Source organism: Bacillus rossius, chromosome 7 (assembly GCF_032445375.1).
Source record: "Bacillus rossius redtenbacheri isolate Brsri chromosome 7, Brsri_v3, whole genome shotgun sequence".
Lineage (NCBI taxonomy): Eukaryota > Metazoa > Arthropoda > Insecta > Phasmatodea > Bacillidae > Bacillus > Bacillus rossius.
Window position 1 is genome coordinate 70,838,709 of NC_086335.1, and position 23,554 is coordinate 70,862,262.

The 23,554-nt window shown below is 39.5% G+C and overlaps 1 protein-coding gene across 1 annotated transcript in view; it reads left to right on the forward strand.

The window, feature by feature from the left end:
- Nucleotides 1–23,554, forward strand: part of LOC134534629 (dopamine D2-like receptor) — a 63,529-nt gene that overhangs the window by 9,012 nt on the left and 30,963 nt on the right. The window lies entirely within an intron of this gene.

Genomic DNA, 23,554 nt, shown 5'->3' on the forward strand with positions numbered 1-23,554 from the left:
AAAAAAATATAACTGTCGAAAACGTGTATCGTATTTGATTTAATTTCTACACTGCTGATTTTATATTTTGAAGTGAAACTTCTTTAGAGAAAGTAAGTTTTCAGAATTTGTTCAACTATATAGTTTTACTTACAGTGATTTTAGTTACGATTGTATTTGATTAAATTCGATGGAATTGACTGTGTTCAACAAAACGACTGTCGTGGTACACCCAAGGTGTCCATCTGTCGGCTCACTGGCAATTTCATTGCCCACTAATGTACGTCTCGGTGCATCTGGGTTGAAATAATTTACTACAAAAAAAGTCTTAAAACGGTTATAAAACCAACTTTAAATAATAACCGTGGCACATTGTGCAAGCCCCTATTTTAGTGTTTTAAATCAATATCAACGTATCTCTAAAAGTTGTCATTAATTCTGATTTATTGAATTTAAAAATAAACTATTTTTTATTCAATATAATGTTGTTTTTTTTAAATAAACTGTAAGTGCTACATTATTGACTACTCTTGACCTATAAAAACCATTCAACATCATGTTGACCTCTCTGATTTTGCATAACATGCTCCAGCAATTATTATTAGAATAAATATCGAAATGTGAAGCCCATTGTATTTTTTTTTAATAACTGACCAACTAATGTTAGTTTTACTTCTAGGTTAACTTTTCTTTAACTGGAGAAATGTAAAATGTTCTTTTGAGCTAGAAATGTTTGAAAGTAATATAAATATAAGACGTTCTTATGAGATATAAATATTTGCAAGTAATATATTAAAAACTTAAGAAATAATAATTATATTACATTTTTTAAATAAATTATTCGGTTGTATTTTATAAAATTTTAATTTAGACTATTAGCATGTTTTCACACATTTAGAGGAAGATTGTGACGGTCGTTTCTGTAATGCCTTGGAGAGTTAGGAATTTCAAAATACGGAAGTTATGAAATATGTAACGTAACTCTCATTTTGAGGAGTCAAAGAGCGTACGCAGTAACGTAAGCTTAACGTTCAAAGTTGGCTCTGAAAGGCTAATAAAACATCTTCCGAGCGATTTACAAGTTTGCCAGAAATCGGCTCCTTGAATAGTAATCTCTTTATTTCCCTCTGAGACTCAGGTGTCGGAAGCTTGTGAGCGAGCCCTTCAGAGTCTTCGCCATCCGCTGAATATAAATGCATACATGTTTGATTCCATCAATGTTTCTTTGGAAACTAAGCGCTGAATTGCGAAGGTAATTTTAAATAAGCTTTAGCGTTTTCTAAATATATTTTCTCTTCTCTAAACCAAATTGTTTAAACATTATTTATTCCGGCCAAACTCGTCTCACCCTGATGTTTTTTTTATATTGAGTTTAAATGTGTTTGGAATTTGTTTCCAAGTATTACTGAACACAGAAACGATGATTATAAAATTTATTTTAGTATTATTTTATTACATAAAACTATGAGTTAGTTTTTAAAGGTGAAATACGAGTTATCTTATTTTTCTCTGCATCAGTTTTGATCCCATTTTAACTACATGGTGACGTCTGCATATAGGCACATTATAAAAAGTTTTTTGTAACTTAACTAAATGGTGAGTAAAACGTCTAAATATAACAAACAATTCATAAAAGTGATGGTATTATATTCAGGCGTTTTTTAAGGTTTTAAAATAAGAGTACTTCTATTAAATAAACGAATGTATTTTAAATTTTTGGAATGTTAACTTACAATTTATGAAGTACGCCGTGTTTCGTTAGACATTATTTAGGTTTAATAATTTGTATATAAACATTAACAATTTACAGTGGAAATTGCATAAGGGAATGCCCTAATTTTTTTAGAATAAATTCCATTAATATAGGCCTTTTGGTATTTTTCAAACAATCCATCGTGATGAAGCCAAACAAACATGCGATTGGTGAATTGTTTTATTGCTGACTAATACCTTACTGATGACATACAATTTCGAATATTCTCTTAACTAAACATAAAAATAATATTCTTTGGTGAGCTAGTTTTTAGAAGTAAAATCTTTTATCAGAAAGATTTTGCAGTAAATTTTTAACAAATTTAGTGGGGGGGGGATCGTGCACAATTGTGTTTGATCACACACGCCTTCAATGCATTCAAGGATAAAGGTCCAAGATTATTAACAGAAGTGTCGGCTGGAGCAATGTTGTAACTAGCATTGTGAAATATTACAAAAAATAAATTAAATTAAAAATTAATTAAATAATTTTTTTTCTCCGTAATTATTTAAAAAAACTGTCTGAAATATTGTATTGTAACTTCATACAGCTGTTCCCACTATTTACAGATAGGGGTGAAGTTTGTGAGGGTTGTGTTGGCAGTTCCGAAACGAGAAAGGATCGGATACGAGATGGTGCATGCGAGAACAGGAGTACAGGACTTGGATGAGACAACTGAAAAAGCAATTATTGCCGTGTGCAGAGAATGTGAACAGAGAGGCTGCCCAGGAAAATGATGGAGTTGAGTTACACAGGAAGAAGGCTCCGAGGAAGACAAGGAGGAGGTGGTAAGAGGAGATAAAGGAGTGCATGAGAGAGGAGAAGACTTAAAAGAGTGAATGAAAGAGGAGGAATGGTATACGGACAGGGGAAGATGGAAGCAGTTTACTTTGCTGACCCGGCCGCGAAAGGAAGCAGTCGAGGATAATGATGATGACATATTCACCGTTATAAAATGGCAACATTTTCTCCGGCGAACAACGTTGCTTGAGCAAGTCATACACAACGATGTTATTTTTGCATTTTGGGCTTTAACAATATGAAAGCGTAATATGCTTGGAACTTGCAGTAAAATTGCAAAGGGTACGTTCTTAAAGTAAAATGAAATTGTCGTTTTTCAATCTTATTTTGGACATGGGTTTTAATTAAACATCCTTTATTAATAGGAAATTACGATGTAAATGCATTAATAAAACACCTCAGCAAGTGGAATAATATGTATTTATAGGTTTTTCTTAAAACACAATACAAGACACTATTAGCCCTGCTGGTATGATAATTTTACAAATGTTTAGTAAAATAGTGTTTGGAAAGGTTAAACACTTGTTATTTCGAAACTTAGTTATTTGAACAGTCATCTTTACAACTATTATTTCCAAGACTTTGCAGGAGCCACTAACTCTAACAGGTTCACACTTCTGTACAGGGGAGATAGTGTAGATCTCCCTTCAGACTGGTAGCAGGAATTCACCTATTTAAACGCTTAATTTTCTGTTTAAATTGGTAATGGTTCTACATACGTAGGTTGCAAAGAATCTATGATTTTCAGGTGAAACGTGTTTCTTCCAAGTTTTTTGGTTGTAATTAATGAGTATTGGCTCCAGGGGTTGTTGAGTGTTGTGGGATCTTCTCATTCGACAGGATGTTGGATCATCATGTGTCATTTGTAGCAACATCATGTTTGTAACTTTGAATGCCGGATCCTTACTCAGAAGTTACTTTGCAGGAGGGAAATTATTCAAGTCTTCCTGTCACATTAAAGTACAAAAGTAGGGATTCTTGGATATCAATAATGTTCGCAGGCTTCCACGGCCATTGTCTGAAGTAGCTTGGCTTCTGGGTTTTAGCCGCGTCCTTGGCGAATAATTCACCGACGTATCGGTCGACATTGGAGTCACCATCCCTGATGATGGTGACTGAAATGTCGACCGAAACGTTGGTGAATTATTCGCCAAGGGCGCGGCTAAAACCCATAAGCCAAGCTACTTCGTCCTTGTATGTTGCCTTCTCAATGACTTCAGCTCAGTTTAAAGGTACATTGACCGTATCAGATTTCTTCCACCTTTCGATCTGCGCGAAATCGCAACCACAGGACAGGAAAATGAGACCACTAGTCATGAACTTAATATATCTTTGGGTAAGATATCTACCTGTGATGAGAATGCGAAACGTTATTATGCTCCAGTTGTTCTTCTATCCGTCGCATCGATAACTTTCACTAATCTCTGTCATTTAAAGTCAAGGAAGTAACCAATATGTATTTCATAAAACATGGAGCAAACGCGTGCCTTTGTCTTGTTCACATGTACAATGATATACTCGTTTAACAGTACGCTACCGCCTGGACACATTTTCAGGGACATTTATTCGTTTAGGTTCTGTGATTGTTAAACATTATTGAACCAGGCATATTGTTTGTTCATCGTACGTTTATGAGCAAAATTAATCAAATTACTTTGTGCATCACTTATTTTTTCTATGTTACAGCTATGCTAAAACCGATATAGTGTATCCTGAAATTAAATATGGAGAGAACACATTACCCCTCCTCGAAGTAACATGTGTGGGTTCCTGTACAATTTCTGACTAGAGTTTATTATGAAGCTGTAGGTCTACATCACATGTCATGAATCTAAGGAAAATAATATGCATTTATAATGCTTGCATTAAAGATGTATAAGAGCAGTGTCATGGAGTCTACAACCATTTACACGTAACACAAAGCCAAACATAAGTTACAACGCATATCACCCACCTGATCAGGACGTTGCGATAATTCTTTAAGGACATTTCTAGTAGTTGTATATCCAATACCAGCATCTGTGCACTTCTTTCTGATATAACAGTTCCATACATCCATATGACACTTCCGGCTTTTGTTTATATTTATATCTGTTAAAGATGACGGTGATACTGTTACTTTCCCTCCGGCTGCCATGCTGCATACAACATACAATCTTGTTCCAGGATAGCCAACTGTGGAATTGAATTTGCTACAAGGAAGTGATAGAAGAAAACATTCACTTTTTTCATATAAAAAGAGAGTTTGGATATTTTGCTGGTTACAACGTTGTTCCAGCCTACACTCTAATTGTTCGGAGGTAAGTAAAAGCAAAGTGGCATCTCTTTACATTTTGTAGAACACTGCAAACATGCTATTCATTTTATGAATCATAAAAGTTAACAAACTACAGCTTGTTTTGCTAGCTGCTTGGCGAATAAATGTTACATAGTTGTGAACACTGTTTATTGCAATGGTGAAACTGTTTTACAGAGAAAATTTATAAAATCCATTGCATATTGGTACATAATTCCATGGCTTGACCATGACATCGTAGATTTAAGTAATACTTGAAAAAAAAAATTGACTGAATAATATACAAGTTATTTTAACTGAAACTTAGGGCCCACTTCAAACACCTAATTGTAAAACACTGGCCACACAGAATTGGGGTAACACTGGACACATCGTATTGTGGTAACACTGGCAACACTGGCAACGCCGCATGCAGTAATGGTGGCTACACCGCAATGTGGCATCACTGGCAACGCCGCATGGCATTAGTGCTGGCTACACCACATTGTGGCAACACTGGCAATGCCGCACGGAAACTTTGACAACACCGCATCTTGACGAAACTGGCAACACCGCGTCGTGCCAATACTGGCAACCCTGGCCGCTCCTCATTTCGGCAACGCCGCGCGGTGGCACGCAGGCGCTAACAAGAGAGCCGCCCCCCACCCCCCTGCGAGTATCTTCCCCTCACGTGTGCGTGACGTAATCGAGTTCCGTCACCAAGCCCACCCCCTCCCCCAAGCCGCCACCCCCTCGCTTCTAATTACTGCTCTCGCCGCAGTTTTCGATGGGTAACGAGGTTAAAGCTCACTGCCTTTAGCGGGGGGGGGGGGGGGTGGTAGTGATGTCAGCCCTTGAAGAGCGACGCCACCGCCGGCTCTGCAAGATGTTGCCAGACTTCTGCGTGGGCGCCTCACTGGGTCTCCTGTTCAAACACACATTTCAAATCGTTTCCAGACTATACCGGTGCTTAACTAAGAGCCATTCAGCCCTGGCTAAAGGTGTCGCAATGTGTGAAGTGTCTATGATATCTACTTATTATGGCCCTGTGGTACAGTTCATTATTTTATATTTACTTAAAATAGTTAAATTTTTATATATTTTACTAAATTATGTTATATTATTATAAATTTATTACATTATATTTAAATCCGCTTGGAATTTAGTTTAAATATTTTACACAATAAAGTGAATTTTTCCATTTCAAATATTTTTGTATAGGTTATTTTGTTTTTTTGTTTCAAAGATATAGAAATTCGAAATTTTAAGTATATTTTTACCTTGGAACGGGGCGTACGCCATGACTTTTCCGTCCACACCAGAGAGAGAGCAATCTGACTGAAGGTTAGTGAATTCATTCGAACAGCCATGTGACGCAAGCAAGTCGACCTGGGGGGAGTGAAAGAAGTTGATTCCTAGCACGTGTTAGAAGCTTCCAGGGCTTAATGGACGCTGCACCCAGGCGGGTATATAAGGTGCTGGAGCAAGCGACTAAGGTCGTCGACGACTTTAGTAGTCAAGTACCAGCCTGGAGCGTGACGATTCCTTGCCACGTCGATTTTACTAGTAGTCCGACGGCAGGGTTCAGGGTGTGGTGTGGTAACAGTGTCCGCCATTTTGGATTGTGACATCACCGTGGCCATCTTGGACTACCTTGACATTTGACCTTGACACCTTTGACCTTGTGCTGACCTTGACCTTTGACCACGGCGACCATCTTGGATGACCTGACATCCACCATTTTTTAACTCGCCATTTTGAAATATGCTATTACATCCACCATTTTAATTATGACGTCACGTACACCATATTGAAAATACGAAGTTATTACCAGAAAAAAAATTTGAAAAAATATATTTAAATAAAATTTCGATAATTTTTTTATTTTAAAAATGCACTCGCCCATTCCTCAGGGCTTATCCCTTTATTCCCATAAATAATTTGTTTCTCGCAACTTCCCTCTCCCCTTTTCCCATAAATTACTTGTACCTAGCATTTATAAACACTTTCCCCTTCATTCTGTAACAAGAGTCATTTCATAGAGTAGGCACTCTTATAAAATAAAAGTATATGAAATTGTGAAAATTGTATTTTTGAGTTTTTCTCAGACTATTTGATGACTACTAAACAGTATTGCGATATTTCAAGTAGTATTCCAATATTTCACTCTTTTTATAGTTGATATAGTTAGGTTAGTTACATTTAAAATGCTGTCAATTTTTATAAAAGGTAAGTTGATTTAATTTAGTGACATTAAAAACACTTAAAAGGTTTTTTTTTTCGTAACACAAGTATACAAAAATATTATTTTCGGAGTTTTAATTTTTTTTTCAGTTGAGCACCTATTCAAGGAGATTAACTGTTTTATAATGTTTACCGGAATTATTTACGAAATAAACTATTTACAAAAATTAATGTTTAAATTTAAGTATGTTTCATTGCTAAACGTTATATGGTCTGTGTCGTTCATGTTTCAGTTAGGTAGTTTTTTATGGAATTTAGGTCAATCTATTTTTGTAGATTACGAAAACTCTTTTCGATTATGATTCCAATGTTTCTAAACAAATGTATGGAGAGTAAATTCATTACTCTACTACAACAATATTTCAGGTGACGAGAGAAAAAATTGTCCGTGATCGCCCATTGTAATACACAGGAATTCGAATTTCAGTGGCGTTCTTCTGGCCAAGCCACTAGGATCGCTTCAGTCGCGTTTTTCGTCATGTTACGAGCTTCCTATATTTTTCTACTACGTATTTGGCGAAAGGTTAAACTATATAATGACAAAAATATGTAAAGTCAAAAGGATTACTTTAAATTTTATTAATAGTGATGTAACAAAAAAAAATTTATTTAATACTTATTGTTGACTGAAAGAAAGACACTGAAGGGGTTAGCTAACATTCCTTGTACTAGTCAGCTTACTAATAGAATATTTATATATGTGAATAATTATAATCTTCATAAATTTTAAAAAAAAATCTCTTTATTCACTATAACGATAAGTATTTCAACATTTTCCCCCCTGCACAGAAAGTGGTTAGGGTAAACTTCGAGATGTAAATAAATAACCCATCTTTGATTATTACCATGAACCGTTTGAAATTAGTTTCACGAATATAATTCCTTGAAATTCGGCATTTTCAAAACAAATAACTGACAGTAAAAAGCAAAATACTATCTTTGAACCGCGGTCATATATATGGTTGTATGTGTGTATATATGTATGTCTATCGACTTCCCTTCATTATTCGTTCGCTTATTGAAGTTCGCGGAGGTTTACGAACTTAGTAGTTAGTCAGCCCCGTCTTAACAGTGTAATTAAAGAGAGTTTCGAATGTAATTAGATATTGATCGTAATTCAGTAACGTTTTAAAAACTTAGTTAACAGTTTATGATTTTCCGCTTATGTTGGAGCTTCGTAGTTGTTTGAAGCACAACGACGACTTGTAATATTCCGAATGTGTAACTTTACCCAAACTTGTTTCCAAACGATAAAGGGTTTAGGGAGTTACACCTCCTGGATCGAAATATTACCTTACGGAGAATATATGTTTATGTTTACTTGCGACGAGTTTCTTATATGAGATAAATTAACTCTCGCTCTGAATGGAGCTTTGGAGAATTGGAGCAGTTAGAGCAGTTGGAGCTTTGGATCATTTAGAGAATAAGAGCACTTGAAGAATTAGCGCACTTAGAGATTTGGAGCATTGGCACATTGGAGCTTTGAGGCACTTGTAGCATTGGAAAAATTGTAGCATCGAAGCTTTGGAGCACTTGGAGCATTAAAGCACTTGAAGAATTGTCGCACTTGGAGCATTAGAGCAATAAATGGAGTTTTGAAACCAAAGACTGTTCGAGCCAAAGACTTTTGGAGTCACAGTTAGAGTCATTACATCCTACTGCATCTTGCGACCTATCGTATCCTACTGATAAGATCGTATCCTACCAAGTTGAAAATTGTTACAAATGTTTTATCTCTTCGTTAAATGTGCTTTTGTTTTTTAAACTGCTTATTTTTTTTGGAATATGCTTACATTTTTACGAATTTGCTTTCTTACGATCTAAACGTTTGGTTCATGTTTTTAATGGACAAAATTCGTGTATAACAATGATAATGCTATGTTTTAACTCGAGTGCCCTACACTCGGTGCTGCTCGTGGAAGGAAGAGCCGGCTACAGTCGTGTAGCTGGTTATATTCGCCGAGCAGTGAGTGTTACCGGGCAGAGAAGGACATCAAGGAGTCAGTCTCCGAGGAGGAGGAGGGAGAAGGACTCGCGCGTGCGCTAAGGAGCAGCGTGACACGCGCGACCTGGCGGGAATCTTTGCCGCTGCCGTATTTATGAGCCGCGTTTTCCTGCGTGAGCGTGGTGCCGCCCGCGCCCGCGCCTGTGAAATATGCAACGCGCCGCGCGCCGCGGTCTCGCGAGGGGAAGAAGCGCACAACCGCCGCGCCGGGATCACAACAGCCCGTCGCCTCTGTCCGTCCCGTCATCAGTCCGTCGGTCACATGACCTTCAAGCCAGTTTCCTGTTCGTCAGGATAAACTAGTTAGCACTGAAAATATATCACAAATGAAGCTTTCAGGAGGTCGAGATTATAAAAAGGTGTAGTTACAAAACAAAATGTGCTTCAAAGAAATGTACATGCGATACTGCAGGAAAATATTGCAATTCGAAGTCTTGCGTCAGTCTGCCTTAGTCAAATAAATAACAGTGTCTTTGTTATTAATAACAACGTAACTACTACACTGTGCACATGCCATTTTGTTAACTATTGTCATAATTATAATTTTTATTACATTTAATTACAAATTTTCTCATTCAAAAGACATTAAATAGGTTCTTTTTTAGTTAAGTTACCAATTTTTTGATCCTTAAATTTATTAAATTAAACTAAAGTTATTAATAAATTGGTTTTCGTAACATTGCCCAGTCAGCGTTGTGCAGGCCTAGTTGTACACTACACAACGCAGAATTCAGATTTACTTTAGTGATCACTCCGACTTTACCCAATAAGCATGGATAAAGCTAAGTTAACCCGGGTGAACCCGGGTTTACTTCTTCTAGCATCACCTAACAGACGCACTTGTCTTGGCCCGTGAGTCTCAGCTGTTGCTGCTGCCCTGGTCAGGGTGACCACGGTGCGGAACCACTAGGGTTTTTTTTACGTGGATTCTATTCCAGTTCCAGGATGTGACTTCGCAGTTTTCCACGCCCGTGGACTCTATCTCCGATGCGTCACAGTCGGGTCGGGCCCATGCAGCTCGTGTCGTACTGCGTCATGCCCGCCTCTCTGGGCGCCTGGGTCGAGTCCTGGCGGTCCTTAGTCATAGAGCAGCATCGGGGAGTCTATGTGTCGCTCCTGGCATCTCCCAGTTCTGCACTAGCGGTTTGGGCGTTATTCCTTGTTGCTTGCGTGAAGAAATACTGTGCAAGGTACATCAAAATGTTTTTTTTTTTACATAATTTTAACGTAAAGAATAAACGTTGTTCGTAGCAAAACGACCAAGTACTGTTGTTTCCGACTCGCCTGTGACTGGGCGCTGGCCGCTTGATGACATCATTGCGGGGTTGACCAGGGGACTTCGGCGTCAGAGCGGACTTCACCAGGTGTGATTACTGTCAGCCTGAGTGTGCGGTTACTTTCAGCCTGAGTGTGCGGTTACTGTCAGCCTGAGTGTGCGGTTACTGTCAGCCTGAGTGTGTAGCTGGCCGCAGCGGGCGATTCTAATTATCCTGTTTTCGTGGCATGACCCCTCCTCCTCTTTTCCCTTATGAAACATAAGAAATTCATCGAATTCACGTCAAAAACAAGAGATTGTTTCTTCAACCTGAATGCAACGTGAAGCCATTTACCTTATGTTCTTCGTTTGGTTAAAACTCGTGGATAAGTCGAAATAAACTAGCTTATCATTATTTTAATTTTGAGAATTAGGTAAAATAATCCTACCTTGCGCTACTTGTTAGTAATGGTACTTTAACTGGTTATTGATGTCCACTAAAGGCTGTGAATATATTTGAAATACGCGTCCATTTATCATTTGGTTCCCCCCACTCCATCCCCTGTCTCACAGCCTCGCATTCTCTCTTATTCCGCTCTCCTTATCACTTCACTTTTCATCTTCCATTCAGTCTGTTTCCTCCTCCCAAACCACTCCCGGAAAAGAAAATCCGGAGTCTCTATAGTGAACACCTGCGTCAATACGTTTCTCCGAGTTACACGGTAAAAAAAGTCCTAAAGAAGTATTAATCGCCATATATTTTGTAATGAATCTCCATTTCATAAAATAATCTATTTGGAAGCATCAATCGTTTGAACCTGTAAAATTTGGTGTTTTTATATACTGTTAGCATTGGTAAAGATATTCAGCAATATTATTATCAATTTTTTAAGTAAAATCTATTCTAAGACATGCGTAGCTTATCAATTAAATTATTGGCAAATTAGTTAAATTTCATTTCCACGTAATCTAAGAATTATTTTCCCAGAAATTTACCGTGAATGTGCAAACAAATGTACGTGAATTAGTAGTAAACATATTTAGCTTGTGACCAAAATATATAATGAACTGTCTAAATTTTACAAAAATTTAAACGTAATATGGCCAATGAACTAATTTTTTTTTAACCCGTATATCCAATCGTATTTTGTTCCAACGCCAATCATACGCTTCTAAATGTCAGCTTAGTCGCGAGTTGTGGCTCAGATGAATGCCACCTGTTGCTTACAGTTACCTCCCGATGTGCTTCTAAACCCCCGCACTTAAAAGTTGGCAGCAAAAACTTTGTAAAAATTACTTATATGCAATAATTATTTTTAAGTACTTCTTGGACCACTTTCTTACAGTTTCTTTCATACTGCCACGTTTGAAAAAAAAATGAAATATAGTCAAACACAAGCGGACGGTAAATTTGACCTATTTCAAACAGTAAGGGTTCAATTAAGCATAAAAACATCATTAACATTAACTTGCCATCAAAACGTTGCGGTAACATGACGTAGCATCAAAGCTTCGCCGGAGGACTTACAGTACTGGGACATGGGCACTTAAGTATATGTGAATAGCCGGTTCTAGAAGAGGCGCTGGATACAGGATCCAAATGACCTTGAGCTCAGTGACCTCGATGACCTTGAAGTCGGTGACCTTGATATTTACCTTTAGAGCTCATCTATTCAAGCACTCCTAAAAGTTGCGCCTTCCGAAACGACCATCATCATCGAGCACCAAAATCCCAGCCGCCATTTTAAAAAATATTTCCTCCTCAATTTTACTTTGTGGTATTGAATTTATTGAGGTATCTGTCGTCACGGAAGGCGTAACTTTTAGGAGTGCTTGAATACATTAGCTTCAAAGGTAAAGATCGAGGTCACCGAGGTAAAGGCCATCGAGGTCACTGAGGTCAAGGTCATTTGTATCCTAGATTCAAACGCCTGTCCTAGAACCGGTCATTTACGTCTACTTACTTGATGCTCCGAGGCAGGCGGTCTCGTGGATATGACGTCACCCATGTCCTGCCACGACCAGCTGACCGCGACGACGTCATGCAGGACAGTTCATCACAACACATTTGCTGGCGTGAACAGTAAAGGCTTACGAATCACATCACTTACCATGTATTTGCCTCCACTACGTAGGCATTTTATAAAATAAATTTTTTATACCTAATAATTAACCATATAAAATGTTTCTAATATTAACAAACCTTTCGAAACCCTGCTCCAGTTTACCAACGTATAACAAACTAAAAACGTGGAGTTAAAAAAAATTTAAAATAATAACCTCTTTATTTTATTCTAACTCAGATAAATTAAATAATACTGAAATTGTATGTACACGCTTAGACATAAAAGAGATGAATAACCAGTGTTTTACTAGTGAAATTCTCAATATTGTACAATAAATCAGAGTAAAGCACAACTACCGTTGAAACATAAAGTGCTGGACAAGGATACCTGAAATGTGCCCAGAAGGTTGGCGGTGTAGCGTGCCACTGCACTCCATTCCGGGGCTGTCAGCGCTGAAGCAGTGGTGGAGGGAAGCTGGCTGCGAGGGGGGGGGCGGATGTAATCTCCGAGGTCGCCGCAGCCTCTAGCTCGCGGTAGCTGCCGTCAGGAGCAGCCGGGAGGTGGGCGCTGACCGCTCCACTCTCCTTCCTCCTGGGCCAGCGAGGAAGGCGGCCCGTGCTTCTTGTTCTTGTTCGCTCTGCGGCGGCCACCCTCCAGAGTCCCGGTGCCTGCGCCGTCTCTTGCAAGATTTAGCCCGTCCAGCAGTCGAGCTGCTTCATCCACAGACTGCGTCTTCTTGTCCGGCTCTTGCAAGAGTTGGCCCGTCCAACAGCCGCGCTGCTTCGCCCACAGACTGCGCCTTCTTGTCCCTCTCTTGCAAGAGTTGGCCCGTCCAACAGCCGCGCTGCTTCATCCACAGACCCGCCTTCTTGTCCGTCTCTTGCAAGAGTTGGCCGTTCAATAGCCGCGCTGCTTCACCCACAGACTGCGCCTTCTTGTCCGTCTCTTGCAAGAGTTGGCCCGTCCAACAGCCGCGCTGCTTCATCCACAGACCCGCCTTCTTGTCCGTCTCTTGCAAGAGTTGGCCGTTCAATAGCCGCGCTGCTTCACCCACAGACTGCGCCTTCTTGTCCGTCTCTTGCAAGAGTTGGCCCGTCCAACAGCCGCGCTGCTTCATCCACAGACCCGCCTTCTTGTCCGTCTCTTGCAAGAGTTGGCCGTTCAATAGCCGCGCTGCTTCACCCACAGACTGCGCCTTCTTGTCCGTCTCTTGCAAGAGTTGGCCCGTCCAACAGCCGCGCTGCTTCGCCCACAGACTGCGCCTTCTTGTCCGTCTCTTGCAAGAGTTGGCCCGTCCAACAGCCGCGCTGCTTCGCCCACAGACTGCGCCTTCTTGTCCGTCTCTTGCAAGAGTTGGCCCGTCCAACAGCCGCGCTGCTTCATCCACAGACCCGCCTTCTTGTCCGTCTCTTGCAAGAGTTGGCCGTTCAATAGCCGCGCTGCTTCACCCACAGACTGCGCCTTCTTGTCCGTCTCTTGCAAGAGTTGGCCCGTCCAACAGCCGCGCTGCTTCGCCCACAGACTGCGCCTTCTTGTCCGTCTCTTGCAAGAGTTGGCCAGACTGCGCCTTGTAGATTGTCCCATGGATTTGAATATCAGTATAAAACTAATATTGACTAAACACTCGCTTGCACCGTGCGGACGAACAGCATCGTAACTGTTCCGAATCCAGCCGAGGCGCATCAATTGCACCATCTTTCCTTTTCGTTATTTTAACATACTTTGCCTACATCGTGTGCACGAATTGCTTTTTAACTGTTCCAAAACCACCCAAAGTGCATCTAATGGACCGACTTTGGGAATTATATTGCATGAAATAAATATAAATTAGTTCAACCTAACCTGTGTTGGGTTGGGCACGGTTCGGTTGGATTAGGTTATTACAATTTTTTTAAAACAGAATTATTGTTACGTTAGGTTTGACCCCTTTATTTCTTAAGCGAATACTTTTCGTATATTTATCATGATCGGCATTATTTTAGAGAATTCTACTTTGAATTTCGTGTGTGCGTTTGGTATTATAGGTTTATTAGCAACAAGAGGACACATGAATTTGCTCCTAACCGAGGTCGCGTGTTTACACATCACTGGCGAGAACTGGAAGAGTCGCTAGCCTTTTTATTAATTTATTTATTTTTATTTTGCTAAATCTAACATCGTCGCAGTTACGCTCGGCAGGCTTCAGATCTCATCTCCTGCACAGCTTCCCTGAGGTCAGTTACCACTGTCAAACACTGGAATGTCCCTGCGTTTTGTTTTACTCTTAGTACCGACGTTGCTGTCTGCGATATGTACAAATATCACCTCTTTAATCCTTAATAAAATAAATATTATCGTGAATATTAGTTATATGATTATTTTAAGGGCATAAAATTTTGCAAATATAATTTAGTTCACGATAAATAAATAATTTTTTTTTAAATACGGTGAAAAGCAATTTTAAATCCAAGAAGGTGCATTCCATAAGTTACAATTTTATAAATTCAATGCTCTCAAAATTAATTTAAATGCAATATATCTATACCCTTTTTTTATTTAATGTAAAGTTTTCGAGAAAACGTTTGGACTTTTCCAAACGCTATTGGCGAACGCTCTTGTTAATGGAGTATGTGGTGGAATGCAATTCTGTGTAGGTAACTTCAGTGGTATCATTCGTGTGAAATGCGTTGCCTTGTAGACAGTCAGCTATGTTCACTCTACCGACGGTTTTCCCACTGAAAATCGTTTATCTGTCCAGACGCGCGCACTCTTGGGCGATGTCAGACGGAAGAGGTAATGTTTTCAAAGAACCGCGAAGGGCTTTTAAAAAGCTCCATTTCCGGTGGTGCGCAAAGGCCGAAGAAAGCTGAAATAGAAATTGGATAAGAGTAAAGATCGTCTCGGAAGGAATTATCTGCGATGAAGGGTCGCGAAAGTGCCTGCAGTTGTCCCTTTGATCTCGGCAGGCGGTGGTTAATGGCTGCGGTAGTCAAGGGGTGGTGGGGTGGTGGTGTGGTGGGGTGGTGGTGTGGTGGTGTGGTGTGGTGTGGTTGTGTTGTCTGCAAGCCTCAGCGCCCTCTACCGGGACCACAGCCTTCTTCCTTCCGCGACTCCGTAGTCACTTACTGCTGCTTCAATGTACAGTCTATTCGGCTGTTAATTCGTCATGACAAAACAAAGTTGAAATCCTCTATAAGACTTATGTTCTGAAGTGCTTCCTAGGGCTGGTATATGTCTTTGATGTTGTGGCTTAACAACAATTTTCATCTATATAAATAATCATTTAAATGTTCGTTCAAATATCAGAAAGATGCTATTAAATTTTGACACACGTTGCATTCGAATACGCTTGTGTTTTACATACCTATGTCATATCTGTAACAGGTAAAAAGATAGACCAAAATTTATATATATAAATGAATGTTTGTGTGTTAGTGTTCTATAAATAGGAAGATATAGACATAGAGAGATATGGATATTTAGAGAGGTATATAGAAAAATAGAGAAACTTATGTATGCAGAGAGAAATATAGTTATATGTATATAAAAAGAGACCAAATAATTGAGTTGCTTTATATGTGTATACCTACTACAATCAAAATATAAAAAAATAGTGTGCATACTCTTTTCTTTCCTTTATATTTAACCAGACTGACCCACAGCTATGCGTGGTCATGTACAGCTAGTTGAAAACGTTAGAGAAATTATTAGAGGTAGAACATGATGAGCGTTTTTGTTATGTTTAATTGAATCATCTTTTAATTGGGGGGTTTAAGACGCCACACGAATATGTGTGAAGTGAAGTCCTGCCATCCACTGCCCTGATTGGCCGGGTGTTGGCCTCGCTACTGGTGCGAGTGTCACGTGACTCGCCGCTGTGCGAGTGCCCCTGGTGGTGAGCAGCCCGCAGCACGCCGCGTGTTAGTGCCCCTGGTGGTGGGCAGTCCGCAGCGCGCAGGTGCTTGGCGGGCGGCGTGCCTGCGGGTTCACTGACCTGTCTGCTGCCGGCGACCGCTTCCTCCCCTCCCGACCTTCGAGGAACTCCGGCTTTTTTGTAGGACTACCATTCTTAGTGATGTCCGTCTTGCACTTTATATATATACATATATATTTATTTATTTTGTGGTCGACACAAGTTTTCTTAAGTAAGACATGAAAACCTCAGTCCTGTTTTTGATACTTCACCTTAAGTGCTCAGGCACACTGACAATGCCCTTGACATGTCGCCACGCCGTGGACTTGAAAGGTCATTTAAAAAATACTTGAAAAAATACATCCCTCAAACTTTACTTTAAAATCTTTATAAGACCTTATTTTTTGCTTCCTACGGACCACTCAGACGAGATACTTTAGGAACACGGTACTTTAGGGCACGTACCTGCTTCTACTCGCACGCGGTTTAAGCCGAATAAACGTGCCCCCGCCTCGCAGGAATGCATAGAGCATTGGTCCCGAAGACTCTCCTCCGGAGATCCAGGGGGAACTCGCGCGCACATAAATCAAGCAAGCGGCTCGCGAGGCGAACTCGTCGTTTTCCAATTTTCCTCCGGCTTTGGCGCAGGGGACGGGTCTTCTCTCTCTCTCTCTCTCTCGTTCCTTCCCTCGGAGCTGAGCGCGCTGAGTGCGTGTGACGTCTGTGCCCCCCTCCCCCTCCCCCATCCTGGAGCGCTCCGGGTAGTAGCTGTGATAACTCCGGCCCGGAGCGGCTGTGAGGACTCTGGCGCGCGCTAGGCGGGGTCCTGCCACGCCCGAAGAGTGCTCGAGCCCTGATTGGTCGCGCGGGGTGTGGACTGCCCGCGGTGGCACCTGCAGCACACAGCAACATGTACTCTCTGCTCGGGACTCAGAACCACTCTAGTGAACACTTTGCTCCGAACTGCTTGGTCACGTGGGTACGATGATCGAAGTACTTCACACAACTACAAGAAAAAAACAACTTAAAATCATAATTATTTATTCTGGGTTGTAGCCGTGTCCTCCTCGGCAAATAATTCACCTGAAGTTTCGGTCGACATTGCAGTCGCCATCATCAGGGAGCAGTTACCTGTACTTGAGCAGGTAACTGTTCCCTGATGATGGCGACTGCAACGTCGACCGAAACGTCAGGTGAATTATTTGCCGAGGAGGACACGGCTAAAACCCAGGAGCCAAGCTACTTCAGAAAATGGCCGTGAAAGCATGCGAACATCAAAATTATTTCGTTATATTGACATATAAATGTATGTTTTCAAATACACTCGATTGGATTCAAATGGTCGAACAGGAAAGAAAATCAACTAACTTTATATCTTTGTTATATAAATTTTCTATAAAATATTATCTCCCATTTTTATGTTTATTTAGCATTTTAATAGTGTAGCCTAATATGTGTACTACAAATATTTACTACAGTTATAAAACAAAGCGTAAATAAAGATACGAGTGAATAATTTACTTAGGGGTTTTGGTTTCAGCAAACTCAACCTTTTGTTAGGGCAAAAATTATTTGAGAAAAGAAGATAAAGCGTCAAAAAGTTTGCTGTGCTAAAATGCTTTTAAAATGTTATAGTTTATTTTGTGTAATGAATGGCAAAACCGGGAATATGAAGTATTAAACGCTTCTTCTGCCTTACCACAACTTGTTTCTTCTCTCTTGTTAAATATTCTGTACTAGATTTTCTTGTCTAGCTTCGGGACTTTATCCTCCACGCAGGCTTGCGCCATGTTTGGATCCCTTGTGAAGGGTCAGAGTCTTCTTTAATCTGGATTACCACGATGCTGAAAAAATATATACTAGTTAGAGGAAGCTTCCAGGTAACTCTGAATTTCATGAATGTGTGCATCAAGGAAGGTAACCAAATAAGCTATTTCTTGCTACCTGGTACGCTGTAATGTTGCTTCGAACCATCTAAAGGTTGTTTTTTTTTTTTTGGCCACAGAAGCTGGGTGGCACGCCTGAGATTGCTCGCTTTAGTTTACTGAACGTCCTCAAGTTGTTTCAGAACATGTATTTATTCATTTTTAAATTGTCCTTTGAGATTTAGTTCCTTTGCATTACATCATCAATTTGATGGACGTGATCGCTCAAGATTCTACAACAAAATAGATCGGTTCTAAACTTGAGGCAGTCGATACTTCTGTGATGTTTCTGAAGTTGAAATCGGTGCTGATGACTTTAAGTAGTCGCCAAACCAATGTTACACTGGAAACGAAGGCATCCTACCCGTTTCTAGAGAAATCGGTTTCCGCTGATATCCTAGTGATGTTGGACTGATGCCGCTGTAGTGTCCGCTAGGGGCGTGGCAGTCGAGCGGTGAAGATGGCGTGACGACGATGGTCCGTGCTCGATTATAATCGATAAGTGGTCGACATGAAACCCCTGTCGCTGAGCAGCGGAACGGCGACTCGATATTCGAGCTGGAGCGAAGCCTGGAGTGTTATGACGGTCGAAACTATTGCACTATGTATTCCCTCGTATCTGCTCGTAGAAATAACATGAGCTCACTTTCTGCTCGCCTTGGCTGGAGGTTATATCAATGTTATCTTTGGGATTTCGATCAGTGAAATCTACAAAGAAAATATTATGTGTACGGTTCAATTGAAACCTACCGCAGCCGTTAAAATCACAGTTTGTGTTTAGCAACTGGTACGGAATATCCACACAACATTCTGTGCTGATGTATAAGTTAAGATTCTCGTAAGGTAGCGAAACTAAACTTATTTAATACTTAGAACTTTTTATATATTTTTATTTACTGGCCACACTTTGGAGAAATTATGCAAAATAATTTTTAAGACAAGCATGATAATTTTTTTCGGAAAAAAAACAACAAATAATTTGGATGTTTTACCTACATCAGAAAATAAATACTAGCTTATGTAAATCAAACATCACTCTCGTTTAATATATAAATATGAATTTAGAATATCTTTACTTCCCATTATGAAACTACCCTTCATATTTAATATAATAACAATTAACATTAATTAAAACCATGGATTATATATGTATGTTTTAAACTATCGCGGCTACTATCTATTCATTACATAATTTTTAAAAATATGTTTTAGGCTATTTTTTTATTTATAAGACGTCAGTGTGCACGTTTAATGAGAATACTTAAGAAATATTCTTTCTCAAATATTAGAAAATTATTGGTCCAAAATAATTTTAATCTAATTTTTGTAAATAATGATTGACAGTTCTCTCATTATGTAAACATCGGTGTTGTAGTTTTTTGATTCGGATTAGCACTTTAAAATATTTTCACTTTATTTATGTTTTCAAATTATTTAAGGAAATGTTTACTTTAATTCTAACAAACACGTTCCCTTGCATGAAACACGAAGCACAGCAGAGTCCTGAGAGGGGCACAGACTGTCCACTAAGTGGTCTCAGGCTCAAGGAAGGAGCTCTGGGCCGACCGTCAAGGCGCTAGTATCGCAACACTTCACAGCTCGCCTCATGCCTAACGAGCGGAATAACGTCATTAGGAGACTTGGCCGCTTGTTACACTGGCCTGAGTGCAGGCGCGCCCCTGGGGTTGCCTACCCTCCAGGCGCGCTGGGGAAGCTACAAGCGCCGGCGCTCACTACGGTGGAGTGGTCACATTCCAGCCCGGCCGACCAGGATAGTTGCGCTGCCTGCCATCGCACAGCGCTGCCGGCGCCTTAAGACACCTCCCAAACCCTCCCGCGCACCAATCCTACACGAGTCCTGCTGGTGGAGAGCCACATAACAAGGCGACAGTTGTAGAAGTGTGACTCCTACATTTGAAAGTGACTCTATCTGTTGGATGGACCCATAACCACCAGCAAAATAATATCGGACGGGAGGTCCAAGTTAAACTACTTGACGACTAATTTCTTAGTAAAAGAGATTTAAAGTGTGCGAGAAATTCTTGATGCAGTTATATAATAAAACCAAACATGTTATGTATAAATTAGTAGGAGATGCAAAATGTCTGGTATGCCTCACCACAAAATATGTGGCTACCAAAATAATGTGAATTAATGTGTACTGATTAGTTGCCTGGCATTATCTTATGCATTACTGCTCACAATAAATTTAGCTTTGTTAGTAATATATTATGAAAGCTACTAACTAGCGGGTGGGCCCAGAACTACTACAAAAGACTAGGTCTCAGTCTCCCCATGGGGAGAGCAAAATTCTTCCTGTTATCTGCGACCACTCACTATCTGCGCTAACAAATAACACATATACGCCTATAATTCTCGGGCGCAACACAAAATACTTTTGAGCTTGTGTGCTCGTATAAACATTCACTTTTGGCTGCATCAGGAACACCTATGAATATATGTATGTTATTTATAATAACCGTGTTGGCTTTATTTCACCATATATTTGCAATAATATTGTGCCTACAACAAAACAAAAAAATATATACACGATTCTATTTACCTAACAAATATAGTAATATGTACGAGTCATGCAAAATCTTTAAGTACATATAAATATTTGCGTGTGCTCGTTATTATAATAAAAATATCACTTTTGGCACAGCCTATAGCAAGTCAAGAGACAAAATTATTTATTCTAAATTTTTGGTTTTATCTGCTCAACAAAACTAATTTCAAATAAATTATTTGAATTTTGGTTAACGGATACTGTATTCAAGCGCTAGATAGCTAAATCTTCACTTTTTACTTAATTGGTTTCATTAAAAAGTTAATTTTTTTGTAAATATTTTAACTATTTTACTTTATATCGTTTTACTTTATCTCGTTTATTTTATTGCCATGTCATCATTCATGACTCCTCCAACGAATTTTTTTTTTTTTAATTTGCATCGACAAAAACTCGTATTTCAACTTTCCCTTTTCTGTCTCAATCAATTGTTTTGTAATTTGTATGCATTTTTTACAGCTCACGTTTATAAGAAAAGGCCTTTCTCTTTTTTTCCCCTTTGTAGCGGCATCTGGGCTGGTAATTTATGCGGAGTGGAAGGCTATCGCAATTTGTATTTTTTGTTCGCGAGGAGGACGGTGGGGTGACGCAACAGGCGGGCTTTAATGACAACAGCAATCGCCCTCCCCTGACGTCCGCCCCTCTGCGAACACAACAGCGTCTCTGCCGTGCCAGAGCGAGGACAGTCTTCAGTTGGCCTCATTGATTACTTTTGAATTGAGCTTTTGCGAGTGGCTGTGTGTTTTGGCACTGGTGCGTGGATCTAACCATCGGATACACGATGTGTGTTCCAGTGACATTAGCAGCCATGTTGTGCGACCTAGGGCCTGGTATTGACCACGTGATTTTTGAATGTGTACGACGACCCTGATAATAGTTCTATAAAATTCATGAAAAATAAACTTGAACGTCGCCGTTTCACTTCTTCAAGCCATGTCTCAATTCGCTATATCGTTTCCCTGGTCCACTAGAGCGGTGTCTCCTCTGAACTGGCGCGCAGTTTTATCGTCGTGCATAAGACCAAGTGTGAGATCTGAGAGTTAATCATCTCATTACATGGCCGGGAAATGAAGATGAAGGAGTAATGCAAGTCCCTGGGTCCTTTCAAGAATCTCTACCAGTTGTTTCACGCCTGAAAAGATTTTCCGAAAGAAAAAAAAACGCATTTTAGCCCTTTTTCAATCCCCTAAAAATACAATTTAAAAACGACAATTGAAAAAAAACTACTCATTGGCCCCCATAGTGTGTTCCCAAATGTTTGTCATCAACAGAACCCACTGTAATGTCTCGAGTAGTTTCCTAATCGCGAGGTTTCTTCTGAACCCCGCATGTGTTCCCAAGTTTGCGGTGCCCTTAATAGAGCTTTGTAAGGTTCAAGGTCACCGGTTGTTTGAAGTCTCAGAGCAAATATTTACCAATAATAGTTCTCTGTAGACAATGACAACATTACAGTTTTAGAACTGTATGTTCCTTGATGCAAAAATCTCCGTATATGCATGTAGATATGTATGCATAGAATGTATTTTTAGTAAATTGTCTATTTTGCTTCTTTTAATTTTCCTATTAGCTCATACTATTACTGCTTTTCATTCGTTTGGAGAAACAATTGTCGGTACAACAATAATTTCAATATCTAAAGCGATATCCATTTAAAACAATTAAAAATATTTTGGTTCTAACTTGAAAGAGCTGCTATTAAATCACCGACACCGAGCATGTATGCACTTGTGTTACATTCCCGGAGGTCCTAGGTTTGTTCCCGCTGATCGTCCCTAGAGGATAGTTGTTCACATAAGTTGTTAACAATTTACATTTCAGATCAATTATGGTGCAATTTATTACTTTTCACCGCTACCATTCTTTATTCCTATATACTCAAGGAAATGTTAAGTATTTGTTGAAATACGCGGGCCAGCACCTTAAGTGAGACATTAAAATATTTGGCTGCGACTTCGTTCGTTTTGTGGGAAGGATGCAACTAGCCAACAAAAATGTCCCTAATTTTTTTCACGGCATGAATTACTTTCGTGCTAAATATCATTACACTTTACAGAATACTAAATTTATATACAAAGATTTAAAAAAAAATATTTTTTTTGCCTCCGCACGATTTTCTTTTATATGATCTACCACTTTTTAAGAAATTGTATTCTATGTACAGACATTTTTGCCCAATCACAAGCAGGTACGTCATGAGAAGAACAAGCTTCCTCTCAGTTCATGGATCACATGCGGAGTGATTCAGGCACTTCCCGTCTCACTGAGTGGATTGACGCGGCGGTAAAACAGCTAACTGACATGATGGGTTCGAAGAAGGATCCAATCATCATGAGTTTGATTTCCCGGGGGTCCCCTACATCTCTCCAGTCGAAAATTCCCTTTCTATGTTTAAGAAAACATTATTCAGGTACTTGCTTAGCTCCAATAATCAAGTTTAGCTGGGGTGTCAGATATGTATGAGTGAATATGTGTGGATGTGCGTGTATATGTATGATATATTGTAAGAAAATGTATTGGTATATATATTTATCTAAATTGGTTGTGTCTTCGTTAGTTTTTTACATAAATATTTAGGTTATTAAGTATCTTTAAATCTTTATAACTTTAGCATTATATAGATTTAAAAAACTTTTTATATTATGCCTATAATACGTTATACTTCAGGTAGCTCATGTGTTTCGTATATGCTAATTTTTATTATTTTCATATTTGTATTTATATGTTAATTCAGTTTATATTTAAATGTATTTGTTACAATTTTTGGTATGTGTACCTAGTTAGTAGAGATGT